The sequence below is a fragment of the Bactrocera latifrons genome, unplaced genomic scaffold (assembly GCF_001853355.1).
Source record: "Bactrocera latifrons isolate USDA-ARS-PBARC rearing strain unplaced genomic scaffold, ASM185335v1 scaffold_23, whole genome shotgun sequence".
NCBI lineage: Eukaryota > Metazoa > Arthropoda > Insecta > Diptera > Tephritidae > Bactrocera > Bactrocera latifrons.
Window position 1 is genome coordinate 1207946 of NW_017535852.1, and position 10470 is coordinate 1218415.

A 10470-nucleotide genomic window follows, 5' to 3' on the forward strand; every position below is an offset into this window, starting at 1 on the left:
TATCGCAATTTAGTCTACAATTAATCATCTTTACAGATCCCCATCGAGGCAGTTTGTTACATTGTTTTTCCATTTTGCAACAATCACTTATCGACACTCAACGCCAACGGCCAAAAGCAGTAAGTAAAGCAATATGTGGCGCACTCCTTATTGTTGTTGTTGTATGTGTTTTTATAACAATCTATATAACCGTGTTTGTGCTTGCTATATTAACGAAGCTTTTTGTGCGGATTTTTTTTACACAGGATGCTTGCATATACGTGTTTATGGCCATTACCTGTTCCCCCACGTTTTTGCTCTCTTTCACGGTATTTACACGTACCGACTTGCAAATAATATGCACAGTCAGCCACTTTTATTGTTATTTATAGGGGCCCTTGTTTTTTTTTTTTTTGTAATGCTATTTTTTGCCTTTCACCTTTCGTTAAGACAATATTTCTATAGCCAATTTGAAGCTTGGTTTATGCTCCTTCAGCCGTGTAACAGGTTAATTGGTTATACATACTAACARGCATGCTATTGTCAGGCATATGGTGAAGAAGGCAAAGAAGTTCAATTGGCAGATTTTGATAAAAGAAGATATAAAATATTTGAATTTTAAAGCTATTTCTATGACAAGGTATTATGAGAGTTCGTGGCGGATCGCTTCAAGTCTTCACCACACAAAAACTCTGTAAAAATTTCAATAAAAGATTCTGTCTTGAAAATCTCAAGGTTTAGCCCAGTGGCAGATATTTGACTTTATCAAGCATGAAAATAACAAAAAAGGTCACACGGTACCAAATTTGCACATAAGGTGGTCTCGTCTAAAGTATGAAGCCTAATTGCACCAATCTGACTCTGACGACATCGGAGATTTGATCATGCCTTCTCTTTCTCTAAGTAGACAATATGGCTCATATCTTCTCCTTCCCAAAAAACAGTGGTCACCTACTTAACTAATTCCAGATTTGACAGTTCTTTAATATGTTTCAGTGGATCCATGTATCGGCAATGGTTTTGGATGACCGTAAAATTCGATTGTTGTTCGAGATTGCAGGCACTCTAAAGAAATMAACTTATCGTGTACATCATATCATTCATGAATACCCGAGGTACTATTTACAATAGACTTTTTTTTTAAMAGAATATGGGTGAGTCATGTCAAACTGTCATGTTATTTTTGTTCAGTATTGTTTCGCATTTCATCGTGGAAAGAGTTTTACGAATCGTTCAACTCTTTTAGGAAAATTCACGTTCTGTAAAGCATGTGTTTCAAAATAATCAGTCTATAAAGTGCACTATTCGCAACACAATCATCTACCTTGAGATCCAGTATTCGACTTAATAGACCACCACCAGCAGGCAGTGAAGGAAATAAAACAGCGGTAGCTGAGAGAGTGTACACGAAGACCATGGAAAGTCGATTTGGCRTCGTTCGCAGTAACTCAGACGGACGTATGCAATGACTTGGCGCATTTCACGTTGAGATCTTAAATTGAAACAAAACGTTCAAAATGTAGTTTGTACAAGAACTGAAGCTCCTCGACCCTCCCAAACAAAGTCATTTTGCTGTATACGCTCTTGAAAAGTTKAAGCCTTGCCCAATAGATTTGTAAACAAGCAAAAGTATTACATTTGAGATGAAGAGCAACCTGAAGAGTTTCAAGAGCTGGTATTTCATACAGAAAAAACATCAAATTGGTGCGTTTTGTGGGCCGGTGGTCATCATCGGTCTATATTTCTTCCAAGATATTTTATTTAATTTTTTTTTATTTTTTTTGGATATTTGAAGATGGGAGTATATACTTCCAGAACCTTTCTTCGTATATCTTGAAACAATCAGACATGTTCTGAAATTTTTTTTTTCACTTTACCCCAATTAATAATCCTCCCAACTATAAAAAACATATATATTATTTACTGCAAAATTTAGTCTTGTATATACCTAACCAGACATCGGCCCGTATACAGTAGAATATGTGGGGATCATCCTGGGTTCTTGAAACAACACGTATTTCAACATTCGGATATCCTCACACACTTTTCTCTACTGATTGGTTAAAGCTTGAGGGAAAGTTGATGGAGAGGTTTACCGTCCGGAGCTCTCTATCAACTCCAGTTTCAGAGTTTCTTGACTACTGCAGAGCCTTCCAAATTGAGGTTGCTGCCATTAAGATAGCAGTASATTTACTGCATCGGAGTGCAGCCTCCTTTAGAGAAGGAACTGTAACTTATTTACAGTGCGTTGTGGACCTATTTGAACATAAGCGGACTCTTCGAAATTGTTCTTTGTGTTAGTAAGAGTGGATTCTATATTTGCCTCATCCATCGGTTCCTGTTTAACGTTCAGAGAAGAGGCTGATATCGGCATGAGAGGGTCTCCAGCATTCGAAGTGTTGATTTGTTCTGCTGCTGCTGTGGAGTGTGGGTTCAGAGWAATGCCCCTACTCAAGGGGTTTTTTAATATTGTACCAAAGTCTACGAGTATTAGGTGGCGTCTGTACCGTCGGTATTTCTGCATGATTTCGCGGTGCCTTTTCTCGCCCTAGTGTTATGTTCTGGTCCAATTTTGGTGTTTTCACTTCACCACTGAATTTTATTTCAAATTCTCGCTGTCTTTTTAAATACAGATCAGCTGYCGACTGTCGTTTTTTCCCTTACAATTGAGTTTATTGCAAACTGTCGTAAATCAAGTGGTCTTTCTGTCGATTCGTTCGTTCCATAATTTAAAGCTAAATAAAGACATATCTACTTGACCCTGAGCAATAAACTCGACTGATTTTAAAGTCATAAATTAGGGGTGTAAGCTTCTTTCATTAGCGCTTCCATTTAATAAATTTTGTCTACATAAACGAAGTTGGATGAAATCAATGTATGTATATATAATGGCAGCCGTATTGTCTGCTATTTTTCGAATAATAATAATTATAAAAATGCATAATAATATGAAGCTGTGATTCCTTGAATAAATACAAAAGATTCTTACAGAATATTGATGTTTCAGTGTATGTTAAAGTATATACTTAAAGGTGTACATTACCGAGGACTCCGTCAAAAAAGCTTCTAGATTCATATCGATTCGATATCTCGAAGACTGAATATTGATAATTTATGCTCACTTAATTCTTTAAACGTTTCTCACAAATTGTTCGGAATTTTTCCCATTGGATCTGTAAAATTTTTTGGAGATTCTCACATCCACATGATTTACCGAAGCAGCTCTCTTGGACTAATTACGAAAGTTCACGTAGCTTATACTCAAGAATAAATTTCGTATTCCATTAACCGGTAAATTTATACGAATCTTTTAATCAAAAAAGACAAAACTAAAGYATGCGTTTGGCAGAATTAAATGTAGGGAATAACATAATCGAGTCAAGAACATAATCTTGGCAATCTGCARTGAAGATGTTGAATTTCATAATATCAGCGCACTTGGGAACTATCAGTTCTGCCTGTGGGAARGAAAGCCATCCAATCAAAATGGGTTTTCGAGAGAAAGGTAAATGCTGACGTTGAACATGTGCATTATAAGGCCAGGCTTGTGGTGAAAGAATTCAACCAAAAACAGCACATCGATTTAGACGAGACATTCGCACCAATTGTACAGCTTTTGCGCGCTCTTTCCGTGAAATATAACCTTACAATTTATCAAATGGATGTTGAAACTGCTTTTTTCATGGCGACCTTAAAGAAGAGATCGTTATATGGTCTGAAGCAAACTAGTCGCTTTTGTAACATAAAGCTCAATTCAARTTAGTGTTTCCATTAACCCTGTTTTCCATTCATGTCTTAAGGGTATACTTACCCAAAAGCGATTTATGTTGGTCAAGGTAATTCTGGAAGGTTCCATGTCCATATCCTTTCCTGCTCCAAATTCCTAATTCCTTTAACCTTGCTACGAGCAAACTTTTATTTGATAAATTGATTGATGAATGGATAGAAATAATTGATTGCGACCTATGGTCTTTTGTGCCCCCTCCTATATCACATATGGTCGCAAAGGCCCAGCACTCTAAAGAATTACAGGAGATGGATTCTAGGGCCTTGAGTCTGCTCTAACAAATTCCTGGGCAAATCCAGAATCAGGAAAATCCTGTAGTGTCTAGTATCGAGCGCAACAAGGAGACGGAATTTATACCACAGGAGGTCGATCATATCTCTAAACCTTGCTAGGTTGTAACCTGCCAATAATAACTTGGAGTGGCGCATTCTTGTAGAAGTGCCATTCTGTTCCCAYTCTATCCTTCGCGTAGAGCAACTTCATTATCGTGTGGGGCCCCATCTCGCTATGCATGGTTCTGGTACAATAATCCTTAAAGCCGCCGCAGAGAGGGATAGTTCATCCGCCAACTCATTGCTGGCTACCCTTTATGCCCCAGTACCCTGGTCAAGGGTACAAGGTTGCAAACTGATAGGGCAGTTCTGTCTTTCAATATACTMCTCCACTAATAGCGATTTGACTTCATAAACTGTGATCGCTTTTATTGATTTCTGCGCATTGACTTATAGTAAAGTCTTCTGCTTGAAAGATACTCGGAAAGCACCCCATTGACATTAATAGTTTGGTATTCGATTCCACAATGCCTGCTCAAATACCTTCTAGTGTTTTCGAACCGTCATTCTACCATCGGATAGTGCTGCCTCTCAGTGGCAGGTCGAACGTGGAATCACTACACTTCGACTTACACTTTTTGGTGAAGTTTATTCTCTTCGTAATGCCGTCTCTTGGAAGAAATGCCAGTGGTCTGTGTTCCTCTATGGGCAATTGATGCAGGATCATATTAAGAGCTCTGTAAAACATGACTTAATAGCCCCTATAAGTCCTGCTTAGGCTGTTCTTTGTATTCCATTTAATYTCCTTGGCCGATCGAAGTGCCAGGAAGAGATCTATTGTATTGTGTTGTATTTGTGAAGGGTATTAAGGTTTCGGTGCAACCATATTTAACACTTGTTCTTGCTTTAACATTCTAACAAACAGAAGTCCTACAAAAAAAATTCCTGTAGCTGACAAGTTCGCTGAAGTGAACATTTTTTAAACGTGACAATATGCATAATGAAATAAAATTAGCTCTAAATAAAGCTGTTAAAGCACTAAAAGCTTTTATATAAAAATATTTACTCTTCAAACAAATATAYACGTTTCTGTTGTATAAGACCAGGAGGGGTATTTGCTAGCTAAGACCGTTTACAGCAACCATATTTCGAACGAAATTCCCTAAGTGTCACTTTTGGAAAACAACAAAAAGCAAAAACGAACAAATTGCACACACGAAACCCTGCAAAAAGCGCTGAAATTACAAAGTCGCAATTAAATTAATACATCACTCACAGCCGACGCATCGCTAACAAAAAATAAAACAACAACAATAGCAATGTAATGCGATAGCATACAAACAAGCTGTCATTTTATGATAACGTCAACAACGGGCTGCTGCAGTGTTTTAATTAAAAGCTTAAAATATTTACCAACAACACTCGAGCCGCCAGCTGATTGACATTTCAGCGCACGACCGCCCTGCACACTACGCCCTAGCCGTCAGCAGCCAGCCGCCAGCCGCCAGCCACCCATTAGCCTGACAAATGCATTAGGTACTCAATTAATGTGGGAATTTGCAATGTATGTTGCTGGAATTTCGATGAGCCCACTCACTGCACTCAATTACGCTCGACGAGCGGTTTTAATGAGCGCGCCAACGGTCAATATGCCAAGCAGTCTGCCCGGCCRAAAGTCAAACGAGTACGAATCACGTGCGTCTTTCTAACGATATGCTCACTGCTCGATGCTCCTCACTGCATTAAGCGTAATTGACGGCCGACACATAACGTGGCATATAGATAACTAGCAACAACAACAACACGTCGCTTATATAACATTTCAGTTCGTTAGTGGACACAATGGACTTTGTGGTTGGAAATATTTTCACCATTTTRTTGCTATTTTGTTCGTTTTTAGGTTATGTCCGGCGTTGGCTTGTTGTTGTGCGTCAAGTTTGTTATGCGAGTGTCTAAATTCCTGTCATATTTTGTGGCAATATTTCAGTGAAATGGCTTAGTGTTTACTTTTGTTGTGTCAACCTGCCGCCACTGGACACACTGCTCACACCACAGCCTTTGCAGGCGACTCGCGTTCAGTCAACATTTACTTTTGTATTTGAAGACCTCTGCTTGGGATGAAAATAGACTCATTACAGCTGCTCAAAATGGCATTTGAATGGGATTATGCGAAAGCAATAGCAGCTGAATATTATAATTTATATGCGGGTTAATTATAGAAGAGGATTATGGGGCGGATCAACGAAGCCCTTTCATTTTTATTGATTTTTTTTTTTTTTGGTTGTATGTTAGCAATAAAAAATTTTAACTTCAGCTAAGCAGTAGATACTCAAGATATTATATAATACCCTTTACAGGCATATATTTCATAGCATAGAAGGGTATAAAATAATTTTTATCCAGATTTTGATAGGTCAGCTATATACTATAGTGATTCGTTGTAAATAATATATTCGGAGATMGTAGCGATGCCTTAGACAATATCAATTAGGCAAAATTTCGTGACTATATCTTGKCAAACCAAAAGGTTTTCCATACAAAAAATTTATCCTAAACATGCAGTTCAGAACGTTCTGAAGTACATAACATGCATTCGGAGAGTAAAGTTATTCAATAAATAAGTTTCAATGCTCGAAAAAATTGTTGCTAGAAGTGTAATTTGGGCAAAGGGAGATTAATGATGGTGGGGAAATTAAATTGGTAACATACAATTGTTAAAGACTGCTCAATTTGATCTAAGCATTAGGATTAGGAGGTATAAATGTACTCCTCTTCAAAAAGACGTTCTTTGGAGAAGCTACTTTGTAAGTTAGATATGTAGAGCCATTATAAGATATATCTTGTCATATGGGTTGTTGGTTGTTGCTGTAAGGACAACAAACACACTCTGCAATTTTTAGGAAAWCCCTCGCATAATTCCGGGTCCATAATAAACCTGAAAATGGACTGCTTTGAACAAACAATTCAACCCTAGGAAACAACACAGTCTTGCTGGCAGTCTAAACAGGAAACTAAAATTGTATGCTTCCATCGCATTGRATATGCTACCGCTCTTATTGTTATAGACATTCGCCAACAGCAAACAGTCCCTATCTCAACAATCTGGTATAATGATTGTGAAATTTTAATTATCAGATCAATGGAATATGGCTCTGCTCCAAAGAGAATGCAACAGATCGGTGATGCAATGCCTAGTTCGAACCAATTCAGCCCTTGAGGCTGCTCGCAAATTCATTTRTAGAAATCCTCTTAGAAAACAGTAAAATATAGCAAGGGAAACGGATATATCGAACARATCAATGCCAAGACTTTTTCGATGTGATTCCTATAAGAAAGCCTACTGTCGGTCAAGTATCAGAAATATAAAATATATTATTTCAAGGGTTCAAAATAGTTAATCATTACTTTCTTGGACGGAAAGAACTGTACCTTTCAGCAAGATTCAGCTTCAATATGTAAGGTAAAATCAGTCAACAGTGGCTTAAAAATATATAATAAAATATATAATAAAAAATATTCCTAGTTTCATAGCTGCAGAAGGTTGGACGTCCGGGAGCCCAGATTTGGAACCATCAGACTATAGTTTGTAGTCGGAGTCATAAAACATGGTCTGTTGAATACCTGTCTCTTATACACATCTAGATGTGTATAAGAGACAGGACATATATACCAATAGAAACTGTGTCGTCTGCTATTGAATGGCCGGGCCATGTTAGGTATTGTGTGAAAGCAAACAGTATCCATTTCGAATAAAATTTTATACATCGTTCACTGAACTTTTAACAGAGCTTATGATTGAACTATGTATATAAACATAATTATTTTTTTTTTTATGTTGGTAGTACTGTCAGGCACATCTATGTCAAAATATTCAGTAGTGTTTGAGATACGTGTTGTTTTGTCGTTTTGCGAGCTGCTAAAAGTGAGCTGTTCGTTTCTTCCGATGTCGAAATTTGTTGAGCAAAGAATTTGCATTAAATTTTGTTTACGTAATCAATTCTCTGCTGCGGATGCATTGGGAAGGGTGCAGCAAGCCTTTGGTGATGAGGCTATGCCTAAACAAAATGTTCGCAAGTGGTATAGTGAGTTCCAAGCCGGCCGTGAGCTTGTCGAAGGCGAAGAGCGTCCAGGGCGGCCATCAACCTCAACCGACGAAGCTCACGTTCAACAAATCAAAGATTTGGTGCTGAAAAACCGTCGACTAACAATTAGAGACCTTGCTGATGAAGTAGGCATATCGAAAGGCTCAGCCCATGCCATTTTGAAGGATTTTTTGGGCCTCAAGCGCGTCAAATCTCGACTGGTACCGAAATTATTGAATTTTTTGGAAAAAAGGCGTCGCGTTGAAGTGCGTGAAACGACGCTTTCCGACTACCACGGTGTCATGAAACGCATTATAACTGGATCTATGCTTGCGACCCCGAAACAACCGATCAATCGAGCGAATATCGTGCCAAAAGAGTGTTGAGACCAAAAAAATCGCGCCAGAGTCGCTCAAAAATCAAGATCATGTTGACTGTTTTCTTCGATTATCGTGGTGTTGTGCATTAAGAATTCCTTCCAACCGGTCAAACAGTCAACAAGGAATATTATTTGAACGTTATGCGTCGTTTGCGTAACGCTATCCACCTAAAAAGGCCGGAATTGTGGAAAGACAATTTTTCGTTTTTATTCCACGATAATGCACCATCCCATACAGCCCTCGTAATTCGTGACCATTTCGCCAAAAACGTCAACACATATCGTTCCGCAACCACCGTATTCACCTGATCTGGTGCCGTGCGACTTCTGGCTGTTGACCAAGCTCTAAAGACCGCTCCGGGGACACCGTTTTTATACGATTGAGGAGATTCAAGGCGCAGGGAAGACGGAACTGAGGGCCATCCCAGAAAGTCACTACAACTAGTATTTCGAAGATTGGAAAATCCGTTGGCAAAAGTGCATTGCAGCGGAAGGGGATTACTTTGAAGGGGATGAAATTCATTTGGAAGAATAAGTAAAGAATTTTCAAAATAAATACAATGTCACCTTATGGGCACATAGAAAGACGCTTGCTGAGCTGATCTGAGGACCAACAGCGCAGTAGTGAACCACAAGAAGACAACGGCGCTCCAACTCGTTCATATTTCGTTGTTAATGATACTTGAAGTACTTTTCGTAGAAAKCTCATCAGCCTTACATTTTCCTACAATGCCGTTGTGGGCGGGCAGAGAAACAAGACTAATAATAAAAAAAACTCGATGTTAGAGATAAGAGGTCTAGGCATCCGTTCACTAGTCTTGAGCCCACAGGCCGGGACGTCAATGCTAGTATCGCTGCACTACAACTCCATATTTTTTGACAGCCAAAGAGATAGCTGCTAGCCTTATGCGACATAAGATGATAGAACTAGAACAAAAATATTCGAATGGKAACATCTGGAAGATGGAGTCATATAATGAACTTTGATTTAGATTTGCGTAAGATCTGATGTTTCAAAACTTACGTTAACCATTATAAGATAAATAAAGTGATAAATTCTGCTTCAAAGAACTTTACGAGTTAGTGACAATGAATGCATCCAGCTCTTGTTATTAAAGAGCTTGTGACTTTGTTTAGCAATCTAGAGAAAATGAAATTACAGTCATTTACGCATATTTACCGTTCATCCAAACGCATACTACTGCGGCTGATATCACTCCAAGCGGACATCGAACGCGGCCGCTGAAAGAACGACTTCGAGGTACGACGTGCCGGCGGCAATTGTTGCGGCGGATAACCGGGCGGCGGTGTGGGTGGTGTATCGTTGATTTCGCTGTGAAAATTGACATTGCGCGCTGTACGCGGCGACGATGATGACACCACCGATGGCATGGAGGAAGCATGATGATTGTCGTCGGTCATCTCAAGGGCGGTGTAGCTCACTTGAAACTGGTGGCTCATTGCGAGTGCGACTACAAATGCGTGCAAGCGAGCGTGCGAGTGTGTATGCGTAGCGCTTAAGACCAGGCAACACACAGCACTCTGTAGATATATATATATTAAAGTAGCTGCTTACAAATTCACATAAGTCACGGTCACTACTGTGGTTGCTTGGCGCAACCAAGCGCTTTGGTAGCTATGAATGATATGCATGTGCGAAGGATTTGGTGTGGGTTGGCTGATTGCAGCTTTTGCGCGCTTAAATGTCAAGCTTTCTTTTTCACATTATTTRTGCATTTGTTTTATTTTTTTGTTGTTGTATTTTTATAGCACATTYTTTAAGAGTTTTGTCACTTTGTGTCATTTGTATCACTTTTTGCCATTTCTATCACTTTTTATCATTTGCATAAATTTTTTTTTTTCATCTCTTTTTTCATTTTTATGTTTTTTTTTTTTTTTTTTTTTTTTTTTTTTTTTTTTTTTTTTTTTTTTTTTTTTTTTTTTTTTTTTTTTTTTTTTTTTTTTTTTTTT

General features: G+C 38.5%; 1 protein-coding gene across 11 annotated transcripts in view; it reads right to left on the reverse strand.

Annotated features, from left to right (window-relative positions):
• The window catches only part of LOC108968785 (potassium channel subfamily T member 2), a 580461-nt gene that overhangs the window by 428093 nt on the left and 141898 nt on the right, over positions 1-10470 (reverse strand). The gene's annotated exons all lie outside the window — the stretch shown is intronic.